Source organism: Maylandia zebra, linkage group LG6 (genome assembly GCF_041146795.1).
Source record: "Maylandia zebra isolate NMK-2024a linkage group LG6, Mzebra_GT3a, whole genome shotgun sequence".
Lineage (NCBI taxonomy): Eukaryota > Metazoa > Chordata > Actinopteri > Cichliformes > Cichlidae > Maylandia > Maylandia zebra.
Window position 1 is genome coordinate 3544460 of NC_135172.1, and position 15137 is coordinate 3559596.

The 15137-nt window shown below is 41.0% G+C and overlaps 1 long non-coding RNA gene across 1 annotated transcript; it reads left to right on the top strand.

Annotated features, from left to right (window-relative positions):
- Positions 1-5355: 5355 nt before the first annotated feature.
- Positions 5356-14713, top strand: LOC112434924 (uncharacterized). Its single transcript, XR_003024310.2, has 3 exons — positions 5356-5569; positions 11108-11245; positions 11657-14713. It is a non-coding gene; the product is annotated as an uncharacterized LOC112434924 (long non-coding RNA).
- The last annotated feature ends 424 nt before the right edge of the window (positions 14714-15137 follow it).

The following is a 15137-nucleotide window of genomic DNA, read 5'->3' on the forward strand; positions in this document are numbered from 1 at the left end:
TGTGGGAGAGTTGGTTGGTCAAGTTTGACATAAGGAGAGGTGAGAGTGATGCCATCGGATGGGTTACTGCTTCAGGAAGTGCAGCAGGTCACGCTTTGAACTATCTCATATATTTAAAAACAGGTTGCAACAGTTGACTCCTACAAAGAAATACAAAGTCTTGACCCATCCGTCATTTCTTTGTATTTTGTCATATTAATGGGAAACATTTGGAGTAATTCATTGAAATATGTGCTACATAAATGGGAATGCTGTATTTCCATATATGCAAGACCAAAACATTTTGCACAGTTCTCATGGGATTGAAAGTCAGTACCTGTTAAGAGCGCCAGTCTGGAACAGTCTTCGGGAATAATTGTAATAGTAGTATGAAGTTAATTTTTATAGCATTTATCAAAGTTTAAAATAAATAAAGGGGTATGGCATGCATCTTACCCCAATAGGAGGTTAGACATTTGTCATCAGCCAACGTCTACACGAACATTTTAATTCTTAGAGATTCCTGTTGAAGATGATCCGAGGTTTCTGTCTCTGGATTCACCAAGTTTGTCTTTTTCAACAACCCAAATTATTCAAGATTCATTTCCATTTCTTTCTTTTTTTCTTTCTCATTTTCTGATTTGTATTATAAATAAATGGTTGCCAGGTTGATCCACAATTTACACTGATTAATCAGTAATATACTTCTGGACAGAGATGTAAGCTCAGTGCCTAAGAGGGTTCGTATTAACATATCACTGCCGTGGGAAGTAACCTTCTGTGATTATCTGACATCGGCCTGAAGTGATGCTGTGTTTAGTGTCTCCAGCTGAAAATGAGAGACCTTTCACAGGACAAGATTTATTGTATGTCCGACTCAGGTAAGTAGCCCATTAAGCCAGCTATTAACCTGCCTCTTATACATTGTGTGTTGGTACGTGCGCGTTTGTGTGCATTTGTGTGTGCGTGTGCACGAATGCCTATATATGTCTCGGGTTGTAAAACCACTGTGGTGGCCTCAGTCATGTGTTTTTGCTTGTATATGTAGTCGTGTGTAAGGAAACTTCAAACAGACACATAATCTTTGTACTTTCACATCTCTGCCTATTAGCTAGTTTTCTTGTAAGCTGTTTCATTTACACAGACATTCTGACATATTTTCAACTCAGAGACCTCGACATAAAACCCTTTTTGATCGGTAATTCTACGCTTTATATATCTGTCTGGACAAGAAGTGGCATTACCTTTAGCTTGCTTGGTTTTTGTCTTAGCATTTGGGGATGGAAAAGCTACCCCTTACTCTATAAAAATAATAATATGTATAAAACAATATAAGAACTAAATCCAAATCTCTTCAGAGTTTTACCATATGAATTGTTGCTCTTCATATGTAATTTAACATGATAAACATCCTAACCCTGATCGTAAATCTAACGTTAACCTTTCTGCAGAAGTGAAGCAGAAACACACTAAATGTTCCTGAACACTGAAACCTGAGGCACATGCTGGCTAATTAAAATATGAAAAAAGGCCAACACTCCCATATTTGAGTACACTTTAATATCAAAGAAAATTATCTTTCATATTGCAAGAGAAAATTAATGATAATCTATGAATGGTAAACACAATACTGTAAAATGAAGCATGTAGAATCATTTTTAAGATGAAATTCTTAGTACGTTTTTCAGTCGACACACTTTGGTGCCGTTTTCTTTGCACATTTAATTTGGAGGCAACGTTTGAACACGGATCCCTCAAACTGTTGGAGACAAAGGCCTGGAATTTCTTTTCTTAACATCAGAATAATACAGGATGTAATTTGGGACGCTACATGTAAAATGATGAATATCCCATAAAGTCCCATATTTGAGCACACACTAATAAAAGAAAAAAAATGTATTGTAAAAAATACTGCTGCCAATTTCTGAATAGTACATAGATCCATTCCACAACAATGTTAAAATGTAAATCTCATCTTCATATTAGTATTATACACATGAAGCTAAAATTGTCCAAACTTGCAACGATAACATTTTAATGCAAATTGGAGAAGATTGAGATGGAGTGACGTCTCAAAAATGAAAACTATAATAATATAACCAGTATTGTTATTTTATTATAATAACGTATTTAAAATATATTTATTGTAATTATTTTCTAAAGTATAATTTGACTAACATTATTAGTATCAGAGTAAATTCTGCACACTCGATTCAGATTAGACTACCTACTGATATTTTAATACCATTTTCTTCTTTTCTGAAGCTAAGAATTCCTACTTGTTTATTCCACGTGGCTTATTTGCATTGTGATGGAACAGAACTCCAAACCATTCAGAAATTGTCAGCAGTTGTTTTTTTATTAATCTGTGCTCAAATATGGGAGGGCTGTTTTTTTGTTTTGGGTTTTTTTTCTTCACATTTTAGTGAGACGTCATTTTTGGTGTATCGTCCAAATTAAAAAGTCTGAATCATGTTGATGGTAAGAAAGACTTTGGGGGTTTTTAGCTTACAGTTTTTGAAATATTCAAGTTCATCATTTTTCCCCCACCAAAAATATATTAAGATATATGAAGCTAATTTCACAACAGTCATTAGACATATTCAAACACTGGACCATAGATTTTTACCAAAATGATATTATAATAATTGTCTGATTTCAGATGGCATGAGCCAATCATGTAACATCATAGGAAGCAGGGTACATGACCACAAAGTGCTTCAAAAACAAAAGAATTTTAAAGATTACAATAGATTTATTCTGGCTTCATTGTGTTCTTTCCTTCTGACCCTGGTCAACATTTATGCAGTTCTGAATGTATGATAACATATTTGGGTCTATAGGAACACAGTAGTCTAATCTACTGTGTTCTCCCTGATGCACAGGGACAAAAGCGGTCCCAACTTACCTTTATTTTCAAGAAGAGAGAAAGCAGAGTTGATGATATTTTCCATGTTAGGGCCCAAGGTTTATTTTTTATGTAATAATGACACCAAGGCTTTTTGTCTGCTGGCAACAAATACAAGAAGGAAAAAGTACTATCATTATTATTAGTAATATTATTATTATCAACAGGACAATTGTGGTGGTCATTTTATTCACAGGTTTAACTAAACTGTTTGGATCTAAGAGATCAGTTTTCATTTTAGTGATAAACCTTTGTGGTTGAGTCCTTAGCGGTAAGAGGCTACCATAGGGGAACGTCTATGCTGGCCTTCAGCTGCCGTGGCTGCAGAAAAAGAGGACTTCCAGAAGCTGATGGATGCTCTTAAAGTCTTAGTTTTGTCCAGAACGACGCCCCGTCTCTCCATCCATGCTCACTGTGGAGCAGCGTGCACTTTTAGTTAAAGTTACATGCCTGTGGTTATTGATACAGTTCCTATTTTTTCTGGTTTGCTTTCAATAAGACTCCACGTAAAGGTTACAACCAATCTGGCTTCTGTTCACGCAGAGGAATTTAGATTCAGTCACAACTTTTCCTGGTAAAATAACCTTCAATGGAAGATTGTGATCAATTAAATATGCTTGGACAGTTTGGTATTAACACCGTGTCTGAACTCTTATGTTGAATATTAGTAGTTTTACTGCTTGACTAATATGAAAACAAGTAAAGGTGTGTTCATACTGTGTTTTCAAGTATATAGGTGTTAAATCTTCTATTTTTACAGACTTCTTGCTCTCACGTCTCTAATATTATATGGTGACCTTCAGAGGGTTATTCTGCCCCCTGCAGGTCAGCTGGTGAAACCACACACTGACGCAGTGAGCACTGCCCTCCTCTCCTTACACAAAGACATTTTAATCTCATCATTGCCAGCATTATTTAATGAATACGTGGTGTTTGCAGCAAAGTAAACAAAGAAACAGAATCAGGTTTGTTTGTGCGCACTGTAGCTTCAATTAACTATAATCCGAGTAAAATTTTAAAAAGGATGAAGCACTATTTTTATTTATGTATTTGTTTATTTATTGCGCTGTGAGCTGCAGCTTCTGATTTTAAGGGTCTGCGTGTGTGTGTGTGTGTGTGTGTGTGTGTGTGTGTGTGTGTGTGTGTGTGTGTGTGTGTGTGTGTGTGTGTGTGTGTGTGTGTGAGAGAGAGAGAGAGAGAGATCAGGAATTCATTAGTTGAGAGGAACCTGTATGCCACAGTCTGTTTTCTGTCAGTGTGTCGCATGCCGATTTCTTCCCAAGGCCAAGAGGATATTCCTTACGCACGCGCACGCGCACAGACGCCCGCACACATGCGCACAGAGACACTCACACACTAAGGTTGAAAGAGTCTCACACAGAGAAATTCTCCGAGAAACTGAAAGACAGAGACACCCACAGCATAAAGACTCTCAGACAATAATAATCAAGCAGCTTCTCAGGTACAAAAAGACAATAATATATGTTTCAAAACAATACAAAACAACACGTATGGTTTATTTAAACCTGTATTTTCCTCATATCATTATTTTATTCGTTTATTTTCACATATCACTGAAGGCTGCGCAAAGAAAAAAAACGCAAAGTATGATATATGTTATTTAAGATATATATTTATGAATTATCCATGAAACACGTCTGAAAAAGGCATGTTAATATATTTAATAAGACACTCTTGTCTAAAAACAGATTTCTGAGTTTGATTTTGAAACATTTTTGGCAAATGGCGTCATTACTCATAAATTCTTATTCTTAAATCAAGGCAGCAGGTAATCCGTCACACCTGAAATTAACATCCTGCTTTTCAGTTGGGAGAACTTTATTTCAAAAAGGCCTGGTATTAAAAATTAAAGGTAAGCAATTATGTGTAATTACTGAACAGAAACTGGGCAACACATTTCTTTAATTTCACAAAAATAAATAAATAAACAACTAAATACATGTATAAATAAAGAAGACATAATTAAATACATCTTATTATATAATTTTATGTCGGTGTTAATGACCTTGGGATCCCTGCAACAGTAACATATGTGGAATTTTAAAAACGTGATGCTAAAGGTTTTGGATTTGTATATAATTGTTTCAAACGTTTTAAATGTTGTAAATGAATAACATGTTGTAGCCTTCGTGAAGCAATAGAGCTAAAAAGATGACAAACATTAGCTAAAACCAAGCGACAGATTTTTTTCTCTGTACATTCTGTGGGAATTAATCCAAAATACTAGCAAAAAATAATAAAATAAATATAGCATTCCAAAAATGGGGATATCACCATTGTCAGGTGTAAATCCAGTATTTGAGAGACAAGAAAACTAGTCTGCTTTAAATGCAATCTTATCCTTTCCTGTTTTCTGCTCACGATTCTCTTCACCCAGAACCGGTGAAAAGACGTGGAGGATCAAATCCGTTAGGCAGCGGAACCTGGACAGACAAGCTTTTGAAAACTTCACTCTACATCAAGTGTGGAGCGCTTTTGTATGTTTTGTTTGTATGTGCACTCAGTACTTGATTTATCTGTGAAGGATATCGTCTTTGGCGCCTGTGTCTTGCAGCTGAAAAGCTGACTGCGTGTCCATGGTCTGCCAGTCTGCTTCGAGGCTCAGTGCGCAGTTCTCGGCAGCGGTGCACTGGCTCCAGGCACCCGAGGACAGGACTGAAGGTAGGTCGCAACCAAACCAACCTTTCGGGTGTCTGCTGATATAATATAATATAATATAATATAATATAATATAATATAATAACACTATTGTATATAATAGTTCTTTTTTTATGTGACAATATATATTTTCCCTTTCTTTGTTTCAAAAAATTGAAACATTCATGCGCACTTATTTTAAACATATGGATGACACGCACCGTGTTGTTGTCACAAGGTGCGTGTTCTAACGGATTCAGTGTGGCTTACTGGACCATCTGAGATTATGTTCATATTTTTCTGCTACTGTCAGTAGCTAATGTCTAATGCGCTAACGTCCTCTAATCACTCGAACACATTATTAAGCTTCACACTCATTCAGACCAATACTTTCTTTAGACGGGAAGGAGAGTGTAGCCTCCGACCAGTATGAACATTTAATGTTGAGCGCATATGGTAAATGCGCCTATACAGTCTCCAAGGTGAAGGCCTGAAGCCTGCGGTATGAAAGGGTAATATTAAACCATCTCTAATTTGGTTTAGAAAAAGAAAAGAAAAACTTATTATTAATGCATTTTGAGTTTCGCAGTAAACCAAGAGAATCTGTTCCTGTCGAATCTAACAGTAGTAGCTTTTCATTTGTAGCCAAGAATTAGCTGTTACTCACTGCAATGCAAAACTAGATTGCCGTGCAATCCTTTCACGGAACACTGTACATAAGTTAACAGGGGCATATAAATCAATGTTGAGGCTTTTGGTGGGCAAGTAAAATTGTTTTATTTAGATTTTTGTCTGAGTGTTTAAAAATGTTACAAATTGTTTTTAATGATGAAATCTAATATAATGAAATATTTTTAAACGTTGCGTGGAAAAGTGTTACAATCATTCAAATCCGTTACAGTGTGTGTTTGTAACATAATGTAATGTTGTTATTATTATTATTATTATTATTATTATTATTATTATTATTATTAAGGTATATAATTGTGGTCACGTTGGATGTATGATTAAAGCGCAAATTTATAGCCTATTGGAAAATTATGCGCAACTCCCGTAAAATGTTAGATGAAAAAAAATGCTTTTAAATTGCTTCAGAAAAGAATAACTGCAAATGAAAGTCCAGGTAATTGGGTGTTTTCGGGCAAAGAAGAAGATTATTATAGAGCTTTTAAATAACCCTTGTGGTAGGAACAGGAGCGTTTTTCGTTTGAAATATAAACGTGACAGCAAGTTTATGTCTCGGTGCTGATTTCCACATAATACCGTGATGATGATAATGGCGCCTGTGATTAAAGAGGGTTAAGTGGCTGACCTTGTGGTGTGTGTGTGTGTGTGGGTGTGTGTGTAAAGATGATGAATGGTAACGTCGCTGATGCATATTACAAATTAACTTTCGAAAATACACATACAAAGACGTGAGCGCAGGTAAACTGTGAAGAAAGCATGTGGGCTTGGAGAAAATTAGTCTGAAAAAGCAGCTCATCAATGCGTCGGAAACACGCGATCCATCACGGCTGTAATGTGCATGTCTGTTTGAAAGTTCTGTTCACCCTCTGGTTTTTGGGGGGCTTTTGTTGTTGTTGTCGGGGTTTTTTACACCGTTCTGTTCTAGGATGAGTTCTGATAGAAAGCTGCCTGCGCTGTGTTTTAAACAGACACCGGAAAGAAAACCTAGGGGTATTTTATTTACTGTCAAGGACTCCGTGCATTTCCAACTGATCAAGGACCCAAGTATGCACATGCAATATTATGTGGGAACAGTTACAATGTTTACAACGGCTAGCTAATACAGAATCACTCCTCTCCCTTAGACTCTCCTATCCAGCATGATTAAGACTTGAATTTGTTTTGTGGATTTTATGTTCAATATAGGTATTTGTTGTGCCTGAAAATGAACAAATAAATGAATGAATGAATGAATTTATGCAGTAGCAGCAAATTTTGCATAAGTAGGTACATTCAAAGGCTATCTCTCATCATCTCATTCTGACCTGTTTTAAACCTTTATTTAATCACGGGAGCCCAGCTGATATTACTAAATACATAAAATAAAATAAAATAAAATAAAATAAAATAAAATAAAATAAAATAAAATAAAATAAAATAAAATAAAATAAAATAGAAACTATGCATTTACACAAACATTGCATCACTGGATTCATTTTCAGTAGCTACAACAACTTATCATTGCTTGCAAGATAGAAGAAATACAGCATTTCAAGAAAATACAACCGTTAAAACAGAATAGCATTTAACTTCATGGGAAATGTTTGGACACTTGTATTTTATTTGTTTGTTTTTTTGTTTGTTTTTTGTTTTGTTTTTTGCATCATTGACATTATTCTGAATTAACAATGCTTGGTCTTGTGATAGGAGCACAGAAACTGGAAATGACATTGACAAGTCACTAGATTTGGGTTCCATTCTTTCAAAAAATGGAAAAACCTTGTCTCTACATTTATAAAAAAAATAATTTGAAAAAGTTAAAGTTGTATTTTTTTTTAAGTTAATTTCAAAAAAGCTCCCCTCTCGCGCCTGTAGGTGTTCTTTATTCCTCAAGCTCAGGCCCTCTACCAGAGGCCTGGAAACTTGAGGGTTCTGTGCAGTATCTTAGCTGTTCCCAGGACTGCGCTCTTCTGGCTCTTCAGATCTCGGATGTTGTTCCGGGGGTCTGCTGGAGCTTCTCGCCTAGCTTGGGGGTCACTGCATCGAGTGTTCCAATTACCACGGGGACCACTGTGACCTTCAGCCTCCACATCGTCTTGAGCTCTTCTCTGAGCCCTTGGTACTTCTCCAGCTTCTCGTGTTCCTTCTTCCTGATGTTGCTGTCATTCTGTATCGCTACATCGATCACTACGGCCGTCTTCCTCTGCTTGTCCACCACTACAATGTCTGGTTGCTTAACCACCACCATTTTGTCAGTCGTATCTGATCTTAGCTCAGATCAGCTCAGAGCTAAGGAGGATCTTAGCTCGGTCATTCTCCACCACCCTTGGGGGCATCTCCCATTTTGACCTCGGGACTTCCAGGTTATACTCGGCACAGATGTTCCTGTACACTATGCCGGCCACTTGGTTATGGCATTCCATGTATGCCTTGCCTGCTAGCATCTTGCACCCTGCTGTTATGTGCTGGATTGTCTCTGGGGCATCTTTACACAGCCTGCACCTGGGGTCTTGCCTGGTGTGATAGACCTCAGCCCAACACGTTCTCACTCCCTAAGCGTAATATTTTACGCTATGTGACAAATCGTCAACATTTTACACTTTCGGGTACCCAACACGTTCCTAAATGACAGCATCGGAAAAAGAAGAACACATGAGAATGGTTTGGACTCAATCTACACATGTTCGTTCATTCTCTTAAAATGGCTTTGGAAAACACTATTTTACGTCATTTAACTGCTGGTTAAGGTTTGGAATGAGGTTAGGTTTAGGTCTGGAACACATGGCTGGAATGTCTATTACCGCGGGACCGTCATTCCACTGGAATTCAGCCATAAGCCTTCGCGGACCATAAGAACGCAGAAGGTCACCTTTCGCGTTCCTCAGGAACACCGCGGGACGTGCAACGTCGGGATGCTACGCCCCAGGAGTGAGAACGGGCTGCTCAGCCTCTATGGATCTTGTGCTCAGAGCTTGTTCTTGTGCTGCCATGATTAGTGCCTCTGTGCTGTCTTTCAGTCCAGCTTTGTCCAGCCACTGGTAGGATTTCTGGATATCAGCCACCTCCTCTATCTGCCGGTGGTACATACCGTGCAGGGGCCTGTCCTTCCATGATGGTGCCTCCTCTTCCTCCTGTTTCTTGGGTTTCTGCTGCCTGAGGTATTCACTGAGCACGCTGTCAGTTGGGGCCATCTTACTGATGTACTCGTGGATGTTTGTTGTCTCATCCTGGACTGTGGTAGTGACACCCACTAGTCCCCGGTCTCCTTCCTTCTGCTTAGCGTACAGCCTCAGGGTGCTGGACTTGGGGTGAAACCCTTCATCGATGGTCAGGAGCTTCCTTGTCTTGATGTCAGTGGCTTCTATCTCCTCCTTTGGCCAGCCTATTATCCTGGCAGGGTACCTGATCACGGGCAGGGCGTAGGTGTTGATAGCCTGGCTCTTGTTCTTACCATTCAGCTGACCTGTCATGACTTTCACTTTCCTAGCTTTGTGTTCAGGCCTATGCAGAACAGCAGTGGGGACAGCACAATTCCTTGGTATATCCCGCACTTGATGGTGACTTGTGCTAGTGGGCTTGGGCTTGAATTTGGCCTCTAGTGTTGTCCGCCACATCCCCATTGAGTTCCTGCTTACCTCACATCCAATGTGGACAGTGGATCAGCTGGAGGCGCAATCGAAGATTGCAGCGGTCCCAGATCCAGCTATACACACTGGAATATTCTCCCATGTTGCTTGTCTGTGTTTTGTTGTGTTATGGTGTGTTGATATCTGTGTATTGCTGGATTATCCTTTTATGTTACACATTTTGATGTTTTTTTTTCCCTTGCTACCTAGCCTTACCTGTCTCCCCAATGTGATGTTTGTGTATTGGCTGTACGGTCTGTCATCTCGGTTGTGGGCAACTGCAACTGACAAATAAAGGCTATCTCATCATGATGAATGCTCTTAGGGTCCTGTTGATCTTGCATAGATCTAGGCATCCCAGGTGTGGGGCACTGAGTCATAGGCCTTCTTGTAATCAATCCAGGCAGTGCACAGGTTGGTCAGCCTGGTCTTGCAGTCTTGGGATACAGCTCTTTCTACCAGTAGCTGGTGTTTCGCTCCTCTTGTATTCCTGCCTATTTCTTTCTGTTCCCCATTATATTGTCTGGCCCATATTGTACTGCATTCACATCATCTAGTAGACCTTCAGAGGGTACTTCACATAGTTTTCATGTAGGATCATATAGTCTTGGAGGCCCCAGGTTTCAACCTTCACCATGATCCTGTCTTTGGAAAAAAGAAGAAAAGAAGGAAGAATGGAATGAAAGAAAGATTATGTCCCCCATGACCTGTCATCCTGGCTCCCCCTTGCCGTAGCATTTGTGTTGTACCTCATCAATCTCTAGCCATTTGAGCAGTTCCTTCTTCTGAATGTTGGAACACTGAGCTCCAAAAATGTCCAAAAACATACGTCAAACTGTCATTACCCATTGCCCACACGAGTGTCCCCTAGCAGAACAATCGAGTCCCTAGATGGAGCACTTTCCAGCACCCCACTCAGGGACTCAAGTTGCTGAGAAGCAACCTTTTCATCTACCAAGGAAAATCCCAATGTACAGAACACAGTAAGAACAAAATCCAGAATCACTCCAGGAAACTGGTTCCAGAGCTGAGTTATACATTGAGCTGAGCTCAACTATATTTAGTCTGCATCTCGCAACCTCACGCACTAGATGCCTAGTTTGTCTGGCCCCTCATCCCAGACAAATTTGCTTTGATAGATCCTTATGATAGAGGTCATAACCCAAAGTCCAGCACCCTGAGGCTCTACAATAGTGTTAGAAAGTGTTTTGCCCACTTCCTGATTTCCTGTCTTGTTTTCATGTACGTTGGTCACTCCTAAATGTTTCAGATGCAGCGGGTGGTGAGGACAGCAAAGCAGGCAACTGGCACTTCAGTAACCCTCTCAGAGACATTTAAACTGGAAGACTTCCGCGGAAAGCCAAGGACTCCTCGCACCCTGGACACTCACTCCCCCCCCCTCCCTCGGGTAAACACTACAGGTCGATCAGGGCAAAGACAAACAGACTCAATAAAAGTTTCTACCCACAGGCTGTCAAACATGCCCTACCTCCACCCTGATTGAAGGTTGACTGTGCTGTTAAGATTTATGGACATTTTCACTGTATTTATAAACCGTACTTATTCTAATATAATGCAACCAACATTCCTACCTCTACTCATACCTCTTACACCATGTGCAGTACCACTGATCACATTGCACCTTATATTGCACCTGTTCCTTTACATGGCATATATAACTTGTAGATATCTGTGTAGATATTTACATTATTACATACATTCCCTGTGTAGGTACCTCTTTAACTTTAAGTTTATTTTTTGGTTTCTCCATTTTTCTTTTTTTTTTCTTTTTTCCTCCCCCTCTGCGCGTGCATGGCAGACGAATCCAGAGAAACTGCCAGAACAGCAGCGACACGCGGCGCATGTGGCAGGGCATCCAGGCCATCACCAACTACAGGAAGGCAACACCTGCCTGCCATGATGATGTCTCCCTACCAGATGCGCTGAACAACTTCTATGCACAATTTGACGCTCAGAATGATGTGTTGGTGAAGAAGTCCACCCCCCCTCACAACGACCAGGTTCTGTGTCTGACCTCTGCATATGTGAGGAAAACTCTTTGCAGAGTTAACACACGCAAAGCAGTGGGTCCAGATAACATTCCTGGAAGAGTGCTCAGAGACCGTGGAGACCAGCTGACAGATGTCTCTCTGTCTCTCTTCCACAGCATGTCTTTATCCTGTCTTCCTTCTCTCACCCCAACCAATCACAGCAGATGGCCCCGCCCCTCCCTAAGCCTGGTTCTGCTGGAGGTTTCTTCCTGTTAAAAGGGAGTTTTTCCTTCCCACTGTCGCCAAAGTGCTTGCTCATAGGGGGTCATATGATTGTTGGGTTTTTCTCTGTACCTATGAAGCGCCTTGAGGTGACTGTTGTTGTGATTTGGCGCTATATAAATAACATTGAATTGAATTGAATAGATGTCCTTACTGACAACTTCAATGTCTCCCTGGGCACTGCTGTTGTCCCAGCATGCCTCAAGGCCACAACCATTGTTCCTGTGCCAAAGAAGTGCCCAGTGTCCTGCCACCACGACTACTGTCCCGTTGCTCTCACACCCATCATGATGAAGTGCTTGAAGAGGCTGGTCATGACACTGGACGCACTGCAGTTCATATGTGTCCACAGATGAGGCCATCTGTGGACACATATGTACGAATGCTGTTCAAAGACTCCCTCTGCAACTGGATCCTGGACTTTCTGACGGAGAGGCCTCAGACAGTTCGGATCGGCAACAGCATCCAACACCACCACACTGAGCACTGGAGCCCCTCAGGGCTGTGTGCTCAGCCCACTGCTGTTCACTCTGCTGACTCATGACTGTGCAGCAATGCACAGTTTGAACCACATCATCAAGTTTGCCGATGACACGACTGTGGTGGGTCTCATCAGCAAGAAAGATGAGTCAGCATACAGAGAGGAGGTGCAACAGCTAACGGACTGGTGTAGAATCAACAACCTGTCTCTGAATGTGGACAAAACAAAGGAGATGATTGTTGATTTCAGGAGAGCACAAAGAGATCACTGCCCACTTAACATCATTGGATCCTCTGTGGAGGTCATCAAGAGCACCAAATTCCTTGGTGCCCACCTGACGGAGAACCTCTCCTGGTCCCTTAATGCCAGCTCCATAACCAAGAAGGCTCAACAGCGTCTCTACTTCCTGCGGATGCTGAGAAAAGCACAGCTTCTGTCAGGCTCAGGAGGGACTCGGAGTCAGACCGTCACTAAAGTTCACGTTTTATTTACACACACAGACACCAGGTGCGAATATATACAGGTGAGGGGGCACAGGAAGAGGGTCTCCGGGAAGCACAGGCACGGGAAGAAGAGGGCTATGTACAAAATCCACTGAAGCTCAGGTAGCTCGGACTCCGGCTTTAGCTCACCAACGGCACAATCCTGGCACAGAGAGGAAAGGCAGGTAAGTAGTGGCACGACAGAAACTCAGAAAAAGGCTCAGATAGGTGATGACACTGACGAGTGTTACACAATAATCCAGCGAGGAAGCACTCTCAGCAGCCGCCTTAAGAAGTGAGTGAGATGATTGCTTGCAGGTGTCCGAGCCAGGGGCTGGAGCCGTCATGACTCCGCCCCGGTAGAGCGCAGTGCAGGGGAGAGAGAGAGAGATGCAGCGCAACAAAAACACTTGTAGCCATACAGAGTCAGCCGAGAAGGCACAGGGTCATGACATCTTCCTCCATCCATTCTTACCAACTTCTTCAGAGGGACTATCGAGAGCGTCCTGAGCAGCTGCATCGCTGTCTGGTATGGTAACTGTACCGTATCAGATTGCAATACCCGACAACGGATAGTGAGAACAGCTGAGAAGATCCTTGGAACCTCTCTTCCCTCCATCACGGACACTTATAGCACTCACTCCATCCGCAAAGCCACCAGCATTGTGGAGGACCCCATACACCCCTCACACACACTCTTCAGCCTGCTTCCTTCTGGAAAGATGTACTGGAGCATCCGAAGCTCATCCGAAACCTTGGCTGATTGTGACCTAGACCCGTTTTCAGACCTTTGCTCGTGTGATTAGGTAGAGGATCAACAGGGGGTTCATGACCCCCTTGGGGGACACTCCCCTAGGGCTTAAATTTGGGACTCCCCACCATTTGACCTTAGAACTGAAGAAGCTTCTCGGATGAGAGGTGAAACGTCTTCAAGCAACATAAAGAAGTCCAGACGCTTTTCTTTCCAAGCTCCTTGGACTGTTTCTCTATGTGTTAGCCCTGTGAGAGAAGCTCAGCACCTTTTTTGCTCGGTTTGAGACCAACCCTACCTCTACTGCCCTTGCCCCCAACCTCCCCCTCTCCCTTCAGGAACAGGAGTTCAGGAGGAAGCTGAGGGTGGTGAACCCCAGAAGATATCCTGGCTCCAAGGGCATCCCAGAGGCTGTCTGTGCAGGCTTTAACCAAGGCCTTGTGAGGGATCTTCACCAGGCTGTTCAACCTCTCCCTGTCTGAAGGTGTCCACCATCATTCCCTTCTCCAAAAAGACTGGAATAGACAGCTTTAGTGATTACAGACCTATAGCCCTCATGTCTGTAGTCATTAAGTGTTTTTTCAAAGATGACTGCTCCTCCCTAAACCTGGTTCTGCCGAAGGTTTCTTCTTGTTAAAGTTCTTCCTTCCCACTGTCACCAAGTGCTGCTCACATAGGGCCATTTGGTTATTGGCTTTTTTCTATTATCATGGAGTCTCTGCTTTACAAGATAAAGTGCATTGAGGAGACTTTTATGATTTGGCACCATATAAATAAAAGTGAATTGAATTTTACCTTTTATGCTGTCCTCTTGTGATTAGAGAACCATAAAAACAGCAAATTGATAAAAACCTGTAAGTCTGTAGTTTAAATTTCGAAATGTCTTTAACAAAGAATATGTGTCTAATTTTGGTTACTTTAAATTTCCAATAAAAGTGTGGTAACTTTGTTTGCAGAGTGTAGCACCATTTCTCTTATTGTCAATATCAATTAACTTCAATTTATTCAGTTCAGTTAATCTGGATTACTGTAAAAATTGCAATGCACATTGTACAATAACAGCTCTCTAATGACAGAGGAGCGTGCTGAGTTGGGAAATGCTGGCTGCACTGTTTTTGTTTTTGTTTTTTGCTTGTGCTTGTTTTTGTCATTCTAGAAACAAATGTATCTGGAATGTTCATTGTAAACTGGCAGGTTAGGTATTTATCATGTCACATGTAGACACACTAAAAATCCCACTTGGAAAATAGCAATTAGTATTATAACATTACATTCCTAATACTGTCAATGGTAAAGGTAAAAGTTATGGGTGT